The sequence below is a fragment of the Puma concolor genome, chromosome B2 (assembly GCF_028749965.1).
Source record: "Puma concolor isolate L17-30 chromosome B2, mPumCon1.1.hap2, whole genome shotgun sequence".
NCBI classification, from domain to species: Eukaryota; Metazoa; Chordata; class Mammalia; order Carnivora; family Felidae; genus Puma; species Puma concolor.
This window is the reverse complement of record NC_141671.1, coordinates 1479017-1491355: the sequence shown is the minus strand read 5'-3', so window position 1 is coordinate 1491355 and position 12339 is coordinate 1479017. Positions and strand designations below refer to the sequence as shown.

Sequence of the window (12339 nt, the reverse complement as noted above, 5' to 3'; positions counted from 1 at the left end):
TTAAGTGTAAGGTCAAAGGTGGTGAGTTTTTCAAATTGCAGGTTGTGACGCCTGCATCACATGCCTGTTTGTGGGCCATGAATCACTTCAGTGGATCACAACTAGAATTTCAATTTAGATGAAAGAATAGGTTGCAAAATGTCAGCATGCATTACAAATAAGTAAGGGTTGTGATGTGAATAGTGTTTCTAATTACGGATCCTACTAGAAAAAATTTGAGAAACACTAGGGGAGGAGGGAGAGACTACCTTCAGCAGTGAAAAGCCTAGAGAGAGGAGGGTTGGGTGGCAGGAAGGGCTGAGGGAACCAGCATCCCGCTTGCACACCTGGGCCCCATTTGCTCAACGAGGTTTTGGAAGCTGTGGTGTATCCTCTCTCTGCAGGGAAAGAGAAGACAGCATGGGTAGGATTTTTTCTCACAAGTTTCATATGTACCTGGAGAAGGTGGAAGTATAGAAGTTGGCTCCTGACAGAATCATGCAGGCAAATTTACTGAAACTGTGATTCTTAAGGGGGAAGAAACTACAGTTCTCAGATTAAGGGAATTGTTAATATTTCTTTCCCTCTTTGACAATTAGTCTAGCCTGGATTTTATCCTGAAATATCTTCCTGTCATTGTCTTCTAATCCTTTTCTCCCCTCCTTTTTCTCCTCAATCTCCTGCTCTGTCCTCCCCACCTGCTGAGACCCCTCAGTTCTGAGCCAGTTCTCAAGTATGTTAAGGAGATGATTACCAGCAACACGTCCTCATCAGCTCTTTGGCTTCCTTTCATTCACTTCCAAACTTGTCTTCTGACCTTGGGGACTGCCATGTGGCAGTGAACAATGGCATTTCTCCACCTGTGTGGACTGGGCCTGTTGTTCTGTTTAGACCCTGATTTTCCAAACTCACATCTTCATAAGAAAAGCATCGCCTTGGAGGAGACCAGCTGCTGTGATGGCAGGTGAATGGCATCATCATGTTCCTGTCCTTTTCAACCCCCGGTTCTGTTTTACTTGCCATGTTCCTCCAGTGACCTGGTCCCATGGATTCTCCCTCTTCTGTGCTCTACTCAGGGCCTGTCACTTGACGTGTCCTGCAAGCCATTGTGGAGAAGGTGAATAGGGGCTGACGTTGGGCTGAGCCCAGAGACCCCAGCCCTGAGTCCTTGAAAAGAGTTGGCATTTCCCCTGTTTGGTACTTTATTGTAATTCATCCATCCATGTGGGTCGCATAATTTGCATAAAGGCACCTGTGTGTCAGCTGCGGCCCAGCTCCCACAGTACTGGCAGGACCAGCCTGCAAAAATACCAGTTACACCGACCTCTCTGGCCAGAAGGACACTTCTCGGTCTCCGCATGGTCTTTGAGGTCAAGTTTAAAGTCTGGAGCGTTGTCAAGACACAGCTCACAATGTGTTCTGATGATCTATAAAAGTGTAAACAAGAGTTCCAAAGCATAGAGGGTTGTGGAAGGAAGAATAATGCCTCCCCCCCGCCCCCCAACAAAGGTATCCACGTATCCCTGGAACCTGTGAATTTCACATGGTAGAAGGGACTTGGGGGACGCGATGAAGGTCAAGGACCTTGATCACAAGAGTCCTTAAAAGTGGCAGGGGAAGCGGAGAGTAGGTCATAGGGGTGTGATTTGAGAAGGACCTAAGATGGCTCTTAGGAGCCTATAGAAGCCGCGAATGGCCATTAGCCTACAGCCAGCAGAAAACAAAGACATCAGTGTCTAAAGCCTCTCAGAAAGAAATGCACTGGCCAAAGCCTTGATTTCAGCATGGTGGGACCACACCAGACTCCGGGGCGACAGGAGTCCAAGATCTGTGGTGCTTGAAGCCAATTAAGTTTGCGGCAATGTGCTATGATTTCTAAAAACAAAAACAAAACAAAACAAACCCCATTTTATTCTCTTTCTTGACTCTGTGGGCTTGACTGGGCAATTGTTTCATGTGATGTGAGCAGGAACTCCAGTCCTCTCCAGCAGGCATGATTGGGCTGGGATGTCCCCGAGGGCGCACTCACCTGACTGGCAGGGGCAGTTGATGCTTCAGATCTACTAGTGTTGGAGAAATGAATAAAGTACTTCGCCAAAGATGGCCAACGGGACTAAAACAAGCTCTGGTCTCTGGCTTGGATACCCCTCTTCCGGGTTCTTCTTGCCCTGTTTGCTGTGCCCGAGAAAACCTCCGCAGATATGGAGGCTGACAACTATAAATTACCCTTCCCGCTTGCATTCAGGGCTCAGATCTTTGGAGAAATGGTCTCCTTTGAGCCCGCCGGTGTTAAATAAGTTTCCGAACCACCAAGATCTCCAAGTGCTGTTTGGTTTTTTCCGCCAGCGTTCCAGCCTGGTTCCATAACACTAGGACTCAGCTGAAGCTGCTCCCTGGGGGGGCTCCGCCTTGGCCTTGCCACGTGGCTGCTTTCCCACAGTCTGGTTACCGGGTTCTGAGAGGGAGCTTTCCAGGAAACCAAGTGAGAAGCTGCAAGGGTTCTTATGGCTCAGGCCTCAGGCCTGGAGCTGTTGTTGGGGAACTGGGGAGACCCTGCGCCCTGAGGCCTCCTCTTGGCCTGTCCAAAAGACATCGCTGAGGCTCTGGGTCTCCTCAGGAGAGAGAATTCAAGAGTAGACACAACGCAGTGGACGAGAGACGCAAGCAGGTAAGTTTATTAAAGTGAAGAGTGATTAGGTTTTTGCGGTGATGGTGGGGTCTGGAGCTGACGGCCAAGAAAAAATTCCTGAAGACGATGTCTTTGGTGCAAAAAGATGACTTTATTGAAGCATGGGGACAGGACCCGTGGGCATAAAGAGTTGCCCAGGACCACGAAGAGAGACTGGTTATATACTATGGTGTTGAGGCAGGTAAAGTACAGGGGAAGTTTCAAGTGAGATTTTCATGTACTAGAGAAGATTCACAGGACACTGGAGGCCTAGCTATTGTCAAGGTGTGGTGGTTTTCCCTCTAGCAAAGCATTAGCATTGAGACAGTAGGGGGTTCCTGGAGACATGTTTTACTCTCAAGTATTTGTCAATGGGCTGCAGGTTATAAGGAAACTTAGTTCTACCTGCCATTTCCTTCTGCCTTTGTTCCCACATCACTATGGAGGGGAGGGTGATGTTGGGGCTCCAGGAAACAGAGTCTATAGGTTTCTGGAGATTAGACAATGGATAAGATTGCCTTTTCTTGTTAGTTACTAAGGCATTTGTAAACTGATGGAGACTCCCGTCCTGCAGGACTTCGATCTCTAGTTAACTCTTTGTTTTCCCCCTTTTTTTGTTCTTGGGCATCCAGGAGAGGAGAGCCCGAGGAACATCACACATGTCCCACCTGGTTGGTAGTGGTGGGGGGGCTGTTTGCAGCTTGTCAGCTTGCCTTTTGCTCCCTCCTCAAAAAGTACACTCTAGAGATGTGAGAGAGAGAGAGAGAGAGAGAGAGAGAGAGAGAGAGAGAGAGAGAACATGCTAGAGCGAGCTGCGCGCCCCGGGGGTTGGGTTTGTATTTTTTGCTGACAGCGGTTAAGGAGGGGCTGGAATGTTCTTACTTGGGACAGGGCTTTCTTGGAAGCAGGGCTACATGCTTCTTTTCCTCCTTATTTGGTTAAGGGTTCCTGTCCTGGCTCCCTTAGGGAGGAGATTTTGGTATGTTATGTTAATGTCCTATAATGAAGGAGTAATGTGAACTGTGACCCACTTTGTAGCCACCTCGCCCGTCTAGTGTGATGGGGGTCCTCGGGGAGTGCTGCCTGGCCAGGATTATGACCTTCCCCACAGCTGTGCACAGCCTCCTCCGGGCTGGCCTCCAGGCTTCCTCTTAGAGACTAACTAACTACCCTTTCTTACAGAAATGTCACAGGGCCACTTCAATGACATTCTAGGAGGTCAGCCCAGGTTCACTGGGACCGGCCCACAGGGCGGTCAGTGACAGATGTGCCACATTCATGTCAGTCTTTGGAGACTGGCTATTACACAAGGTGGGTCTGTCATCCTTCCTTTCACCGCCTCATCTTTACTTTCCCTCCATCGGCCTGGCCTGTGCACCTCTGATGCTCTCGAGCTAAACTAGTAACTGGTGCATTTCCTGATTGGTTTCCCTGGCAACCAGTCTCTGTCCCCCGGGGATCCAAAAGTCACCTCATTAACATAACAAAGCACACCTTTGTAGTTCTCCTAATTTAGGAAATTCCAAAGGGTGTGGGAGCTCAGTGCCAGGAACACAATAAGGACCAAATATATATTTATTGTTCAAAAGAAAGCACAGGCCCCAAATGGTGTTATAGAGGCCAAGTCACCAAACTTGGGCATAACACCTAACTTGACTGCAGTTCCAGCCTCCTCTGGAAGTGAAAGTCTCAACAGGTCGGTTGGGAATTTTCTGATCAGCACCAAAGAGGTAATTTGTCACTTGGGCCTTCTCAACACCCCCCGCCCCCCCCCCCCAAGTAAGTTGACGTAATCCTCCTAAGACTCTCCTGCCCCTTACCCAATGGGAAGTTCACTTGCTCGGAACAATCCTTTTTTTTTTTTTTTTTTTTTTGGCTACCAACTTCTTTTGTTGAGGGGGCGGTGTCTATCAGGCAGACTACCTCACTTAACACTGATTGGGAAATTCCTGATTGATTGGTTTAAGATTCCATCTCTGGGGGCGCCTGGGTGGCGCAGTCGGTTAAGCGTCCGACTTCAGCCAGGTCACGATCTCGCGGTCCGTGAGTTCGAGCCCCGCGTCGGGCTCTGGGCTGATGGCTCAGAGCCTGGAGCCTGTTTCGGATTCTGTGTCTCCCTCTCTCTCTGCCCCTCCCCCGTTCATGCTCTGTCTCTCTCTGTCCCAAAAAAATGAATAAACGTTAACAAAAAAAATTAAAAAAAAAAAAAAGATTCCATCTCTGGAAGAGCCAAAACTAATTAAGTCTTGTTTTGGTGACATGGTGCTTAGCATAAGCCACTCCATTTGGGGCCTGTTGTCTTATTATTATTTTTTAAACACTATCCTATGCTTGATATTTAGGTTTTGATGCAGGGGAGGGTGGTGCAGTCAGTTGGGACTGGAGGAAACTCTTCTGACCAGCCTAATTATCGTGGGGATTTCTCCATCGTGCCCTGGGCCTTTCCCAAAGCAGTAAGGCTGTATCACATTTTGTAAATACAGCTGCATAAGAATTGCACGCTGTGACAAGTATATAATAAGGCAGTTGGTAACAAGTCCGAACTTCAAGTTGTTTTCAGGGGCTTCTCACACAAAAACCTGTGCACAAATGTTCTTACTGGATTAGACAAAAGACCTAAAGAGATATTTCACCAAAGAAGATACATAAATGCAAATAAGCCGATGAAAAGTTTCCACATCATTAGCTGCTAGGGAAAGACAAATTACCACCACAGTGAGGCATCATTCTGTACCTGTCAGAATGGCTAGAGTAAAACTGACCACACCAAAGACTGATGAGGCTGTGTACACGGCTGGTGGGCAGGTGATGGCACAGCCACTCTGAAAAGCAGTTTGGCAGTTTCTTTAGAAACCAAACATGCAAGTACCAAGTTGCAGTCCTGAGTATTTACTCCAGAGGAATGCAGGCTGACATTTACACAAAGACCTGTACACAAAGGTGTATAATAGCTTTATTCATAATAGCAACAAACTGGAAATGACCCAGATGTCTTTCAGTGGGAGGAAGTTCACACAAAGTGTGGTAAATTCACACTAGAGGATACTACTCCGTAAGAAAAAGGAATAAACCATTGATACATTCAACAACCTGGATGAATCTCCAGAGAATTATCATAGTGAGTGCAAAAAGACAATCTCAAGAGGTTCCATGCTCTGTGATTCCATTTATGTCCCATTCTTGAAATTACAGTTATAGATATGGAAAGCAGATTAGTGATTGCCACATATGTGGGGGTGGGGGGCAGGAGGAAAGTGGATGTGGCTGTAAAAGGTCGACATCCCAGTGCTGATGGAAATGTTCTGTATCTTGACTTTATCATATCAGCAACCTGCTAGTGACATTGCACTCAAGTTTTGCAAGATGTCACCACTGGGGGCAACCAGGTAAACGGTGCCCGGTTGGGATCTCTGTGCCTTATTTATAACTGCTGTGAATCTACAGTTGTCTAACAATTAAAAATTTAATTCAAAGATGATGGAGGTCAGGACCTGGAAAGTAACCATTTCTAGGGGTCCTTACAGGAGGGGAAGAGGAGAGTCAGAAGCGGAGCAGACAGAGCCGGGAGAAGGATGGCAGGAGTGGAAGTCCCAGGACCAAGGGAAGGCGCTGGAGGCAGGGAGGGACACCAGCAGTGTGCAGCCTGCACACCAGTAATTTAGGGCCAAAAAAGAACCAAGGCATTTGAAGGCTGTCAAGTGCAGGGTAATGTTCTCTAAGGGCAGACCTCAGCTACTGCGGGACTGATGCGGCAAAGAAGTGGAGACAAATGCTGTTCTTCCAACGGGTGTGGTGGTGGGTGAAGGGGAGTCCAGGAAGAATCCGGAGGGCAAGGCCGGAGGGCAAGTGTGTGTTTGGTGTGTGAAGATGGAGATTCAGGCATTCCTACCGTGAAAAGAGGCAGGTAAGGGAGAGGTCAAGACCCAAGGCAGCATGGCATGGGCCGAGCGGTCATAAGCTCAGACGAGTGTTAATCGGCCTTGGAAATGAGGGAAACCTTGTTGTCTGAGAAGCAAGGCAAAGACTGGGCCCAGCTCAGAGCGGGCTGGTCAGCAGGAGGGCTAGGGAGGCTAAGGCAGCGTCTGGGCTCCCTCTGCCGCGCTCCCCGCCCCGCCCCGCCTCGGCGGGGTACATTCTCAGCCAGTTCCCTGTCCCGGGGACCTTTCCTGTGCTCTCCTTTCCTGCCTCTCTTGCTCTGCAGAGCTGCGTGGAGAGCACTCACTCAATAAATATTTGTTAAAGGGACGTGAAACGGAGAATAAAATGGAATTGCTATTCCTCCTGTTAAACTTCCCTTTCCCCTGTACACCTGCAGTCCCTGCCTTTGGCAGAGAATGGGGCTGGGGGTGGGGGAGGGGGTCATGACGCGGAAAGGAGCGCCTCGGGCCTCCTGCCTCGGGCTCCGGGTGCTGGGATTGAGTCCGCTGGCGGGAAGAGAGGGCGGATTTGTGCGGAGCCGAGCTGCAGCCAGAGAAGCAGATGCCGCAGGGAAGAGGGGAGGGAAGTGGTTTTCCTTGAGCACATTTGGCTCCTCCCTTTACACGTTCTCTTCCGGCCTCTCCTAGGACGTCCTTATCGCACCATCCTCCTGGTCTGCACGTTTTCAGAAAAAGTCGCCCTTTTTCTTTTTTTTTTTCGGTTCAACGGATATTGCCACACTTGTTGGGGTCAAAATCAATATTCTAACTATTACAGGCTCCAAAAAAAAAAAAAAAAAAAAAAAAAAAAAGAGAGATCGCTTTGCCGAAACCCGGGATCGAACCAGGGACCTTTAGATCTTCAGTCTAACGCTCTCCCAACTGAGCTATTTCGGCTCCGCCCACTCGGTCCTCTTCTAAGACAGATGACTTTATTACTGGAGTCTTTCTCTACGTATTCAGCGAGCTGAAGCGTGTTGAGGAACCCAAAGATAAAGGAACGGTTTCGTGTCGGATCCCTCCGCGATCTGCGAGGAGGGGCACGGAAGACAGTCCAGGTAGCTACCATGAAGACCGCCCTAAGGACTGGTTTAGCTCCGCCATGAACCCCGGGCGGGGTCCACACGCCCCTCGTCCCCCCTGAGGATAGAGTCCACACGCCCCTCGTCCTCCCGAGGGTGGGGTTCACACGCGCCCCGTCCCCCCTGCGGGTGGGGTTCACATAATCATCCCCCCCCCCCACGCGCGCCCCCGCGCAGGTATAGACCCCGAGGTCGAAGTCGCGCAGCGGCTCACAGGCCGGAGGCAGGTGCATCCAGCCTGTAGGGTTGTTCGGCGCCTCTATCAGCACCGTCCCTGGTGGTCTAGTGGTTAGGATTCGGCGCTCTCACCGCCGCGGCCCGGGTTCGATTCCCGGTCAGGGAAAGTGACTTTTTCTTCTGCCCGCGCCGGCCGGCAGGAGCAAATGCACTTGGCATTAAATTCTACAAGAACTAACTTTTCATTTTCACGTGAGGCATCTTTGCAACCCTCCACAAGTGTTGGTGTTGCACGTGCAAAATGACAACGTAACTCCGTGGTGTAAACAAAACGAGAGAACGCTCACCCGGCTGCACTGCCAGCGCCGCGCGGTTCCCAGAGTCCCGCGGCCCTGACCCCACGGGAGGGCTCCGGAGCCGGGAAGTTCGGAGGGAAGCGGTCACCTGCGGGGCTCTTTGGAACGAGCTGAGCACCTGGACCACGGGCAGGAGGCCGGGAGGGGCCTGGAAGTCACCAGGCGGGGGTGTCCCGCCACCCCCTCGAGCGCCCAGGACTGCGGCGGCTGATGCAAGCAGGGTCGCCCTGGACAAGCCTTCCTGGCAGCCCGTCCTGCCCCTCCCTGCCCCAGCCCCGGACACCCAGCCCCGCCGTGGCTCTGACCCCTGGACGCCCTGTCTCTCTGGACGCCCTGTGGCCCCCTGGACGCCTCCCCCCCCCCCCCCCCCGCCCCCGGTACGCTCTGTCCCCACCGTGGCCCTTCCCCCCTGGACGCTCTGTCCCCCGCTGCGGCTCTGACCCTTGGACGGCCTGCTCCGCCGCGGCTCTGACTCTGGGACGCCCTGCCCTCCCCCCCCCCCCCCCCGCCCCGGACGCCCTGTGCCACCCTGGACGCCCCCCCCCCGTACGCTCTGTCCCCCGCCGCGGCCCTGCCCCCCGGGACACCCTGTCCCCCTGGACGCCCTGTTCCCCGGGACGTCGGTGGCAACAGCTGCCCGAGGAACTGCCGGGACGGACGCACGAGGGGTCGCCGCGTCCCTGAACGCACACCTGGGGAAGCTGACGGTGAAGTCCCGTCTGTCCCGCTGCGGCACCAGTCTTCTTACTCGGCTCGTCTAGATCGCAGCCACGTTGTAGTGCTTGTTTCCTCCTCATTTTTCGAGTTCCATGCACCGTGACCGCTCTGCTGCCACACGAGGTCGTGGTGCCCCTGATCTCACTGTACCAACAGGTGGGGACACGATGTTTTAATGATCATGTTAAATGAAGCAGTTCTCTTTTTCTGATTAGTTTCACATTCCCGCTCCTTCCCCTCTATATAAAGTCATGAGTTCCCCAAACCTCTGTGAGCTGGGGCAGTCCTTTGTCATACTGCCAATACCTCCCTCAGTTAATAAAGTTTGACACATATGTAAGATTAAGTTGTCCAATAAGTTTGTCTACCATAGACCTGGGCACTATGCTTGGCACTGATTATATATACAAAACCAAAACCCACAGGTAGCAGTCTGGAGAGCAAACGGAAGCTACTGTGCTAAAATACAGATTAGGGAAATTTTTTTCTCCATGGAGAAAAAGTAACAGCTTATAACAGGAGAAAAACCATATAGCTTTCAAAGAAGAGTCCCTTGTCCCTAATCTAATTAGCTTTATGTGGAAAAGTTAAAAAAAAAAAAAAGACATTAAGCACATTCAGGACTCCCACCCAGACTGCTCCCTAAAAATAAATATAAAAAGAAATGAAGCAAAGATTGTTGCTATATATAGAGAAGACAAAATATGACAACGTGAAAAGATTGCTCAGGAAGCAATTACCTTCTGGCCTAGAGGGCTGATTTCCCGTGAAACATTAGGCAGAAAGACACAGAATAGCCTCGTATATTATATACTGGAAGCTGACAAACTATACTTTTTTATTTCTAATTATATATATATATATATATATATATATATATATGTTTTTTTTTTTTTAATTTTACATCCAAGTTAGTTAGCATATAGTGCAATGATGATTTCAGGAGTAGAATGCAGTGATTCATCCCCTACATACAACACCCAATGCTCCTCCCAACAAGTGACCTCCTTAATGCCCTTTACTCATTTAGCCCACCCCTCACCCACAATCCCTCCAGCAACCCTCAGAGAACAATACAGAGGTTGTTCTCTGTATTTAAGAGTCTCATGTTTTGTCCCCCTCCCTGCAAACTATTCTCTGTAGCTAGCAGTCAATACTTGCTGAATGACTGGGTAGCCTGTCGTTGTCCACTTGTTGATATAGTCTCTCTCAGCTTACTTCATCCTTCTGTTTTCCCCGCTGAGTTCATCATGCAGGAATGCAAACACTAGAGAGAGAAATCAGTTTTTGGATGGATCAAGGTGAAGTTGGTGAAGCACTGAATCAATGAACATGTAGCAGGATGGTATTCTTGCTCTGTGTCTCTAAGCATTAAATATGGTCACAAAGTGGTGGGTCTGTACCAAGCTCTGGCCATCGTGTCAGGAGATCCAGAATGCATGGGAGTACACAGTCCTGATGGTGGAGAGGACACTGCTGTCGTGGCAAGGGATTCAGGGAGCACTGGGCAGGGAGCCCAGGTGAGGGCAGCAGACACCACAGGTGAGGAAGGGGGCTCGCAGCTTGGGATACATCGTGGGACTAGGGAAAGTGAGGCTTTAGCTCCGAGGGTGACTATGTTGCTTCTGCTCTCTTGATAATCTTTTTTCTTAGTCATTTTCCTGAAGAAGTTTTGCAGGTAATTACTACAGTATTGCAACTAAGGATGAGGACATACTAGTGAATCACTTTGTGACATACATTTGTTTGTTGAAGCCACACTAACACTTCATTGATCAATCACCCACCTGCCCTCCCTCTCCCACCTGCTTCCCAAGGGAAATCCTCAGCCTCCTTCCACAGTCACTGGCTGTTTCATGCGCCGCCTTCTCTCCATTCAAAGGAGAAAGGAAGAGGGACAAACATGACCCAGCCCCATCGATGGGATGGCACCCCCGCACCGGGTGGGGCTCTCTGGGCAAATTGTGACTCTGAGTTGTGATCCCCCGGTTGTTTACAAAATGGAGAGGAGACAGAGAACGCAAGGAGCGGGATGTGAACGTACCTAACGCCACTGAGCTCTACCCTTATAAACGGTAAAAATGCTCAGTTGTGCGTGATGTGTTTTTAACCACAACTTAAAACAAGACACCCCGTGCCTGGCTGGGGGTATGGGGCTCCTGGGTCTGGCCGGAGAGGGTCCTGTCATCCGCAGTGTGAATATTCCGCCATCTGGAATATTCTATTCCTGTCCAGGTGGATACACGTTGTCAAGGACAGTAGGTGTGGGCGCTGTCGCACCTGGGAAGGCTGCTAGGACTCTGTCAGCAGGTTATCAGGCCAACATTTCCAAGGGGCGTTATTGCTGCACAAGTCAACCTCAGCGCCTTACACTTGCCTGGTCGTACCCGAGTCTACGCAGGTCTCTCTCAAGGATGACGGTCCAGCCAAACCCCGGTAAAATAACTAGTGTTTCCAGGGGTGCCCTGGGGCTCCTGTGGGGGAGGTGAAGTGTGCCCGCCACGCTTATTTGGGAGGTGCTCCAGCTTGACCCTGTAAGGCGCAGCTGGTGACCTCTGTAGGAGGCGGAGGCCGTGTGATCAGAGGAGAGCCGTGGATGCTGACCTCGGAGGATGGGGGGATGTGGCCACAACCAGGGTCCGGCAGCCACCAGGGGACTGGCGCCACCCCCTCCGCCAGAGCCTGCGCGTGAGGACATCACAGCTCTGCCTCCAGGACCGCGGGAGTACGCGCATCCCCTCCAGCGCATGTCCCGCGAGACCACGCGCGTTAGCGCGAGAGCACAAGCATCCCCGCGAGAGCACGCGCGTCTGCGGCTTCCGGCAGTGACGGGAGCCGCGGGAACGTGCGGTGGGTTCCAGGAACAAGTGTGGGAAATGGTATCAAAGGCTAGGCTTCCTTGGAATGTCCGCAAACACACTCCGTGAAAGTTTTGAAGATGAAAGGCAGATCAAACAGAAACTGCAGCTGCTAACTTTACTGCGACCTTATTTCTGACATAAAATGCCCTCAGCGTATTCTCACGTATGGACCAAACTGCCTTCGTTAAAGGTGTGGGTCATGGCAGCCCCGCGCCTGCGCAGAGCAGACGCGGCGCAGCTTAGCAGCCGATCTGCTCTGTGACGACACAGAGACTGCTACGCCACCGCCGCCCGGCTCCTCAGGGACTGCCTGGTCCCCGCCCGCAGTGAGGGAGGCGGGCTGCCGGTCAGAGGGCGGAGGCCTAGCGAGGCGGAAGTCTCCGGCGGCTGCTGTTCACGCCTCTAGGGGGCCGGGAGGGGGCATCTACGCCGGAAGTGGTAGCGTGGCCGAGCGGTCTAAGGCGCTGGATTAAGGCTCCAGTCTCTTCGGGGGCGTGGGTTCGAATCCCACCGCTGCCAGGGCTTCTTTTTCTTTCTTCACGCTCAGTGTGGACCGTTCCCACATCCTGAGTCAGGCCCTTT

At 51.3% G+C, this 12339-nt stretch overlaps 1 long non-coding RNA gene and 2 other non-coding genes across 7 annotated transcripts; 1 reads left to right on the top strand and 2 right to left on the bottom strand.

Annotated features, from left to right (window-relative positions):
* Positions 1 to 5582: 5582 nt before the first annotated feature.
* Positions 5583 to 11844, bottom strand: LOC147580548 (uncharacterized). 5 transcript variants are annotated; one of them, XR_015250918.1, is made up of 6 exons: positions 11501 to 11844; positions 10054 to 10163; positions 8872 to 9040; positions 8171 to 8297; positions 7861 to 8057; positions 5583 to 7329 (listed from the first exon to the last, which is right to left on the bottom strand). It is a non-coding gene; the product is annotated as an uncharacterized LOC147580548 (long non-coding RNA). The 5 variants fall into 5 exon arrangements; XR_015250917.1 differs by having other exon boundaries at positions 7861 to 8327; XR_015250916.1 differs by having other exon boundaries at positions 7861 to 8297.
* On the bottom strand, positions 7389 to 7461 carry TRNAF-GAA (transfer RNA phenylalanine (anticodon GAA)). Its single transcript has one exon. It is a non-coding gene; the product is annotated as a tRNA-Phe (tRNA).
* A 350-nt stretch (positions 11845 to 12194) lies between the features above and the next one.
* Positions 12195 to 12276, top strand: TRNAL-AAG (transfer RNA leucine (anticodon AAG)). Its single transcript has one exon. It is a non-coding gene; the product is annotated as a tRNA-Leu (tRNA).
* The last annotated feature ends 63 nt before the right edge of the window (positions 12277 to 12339 follow it).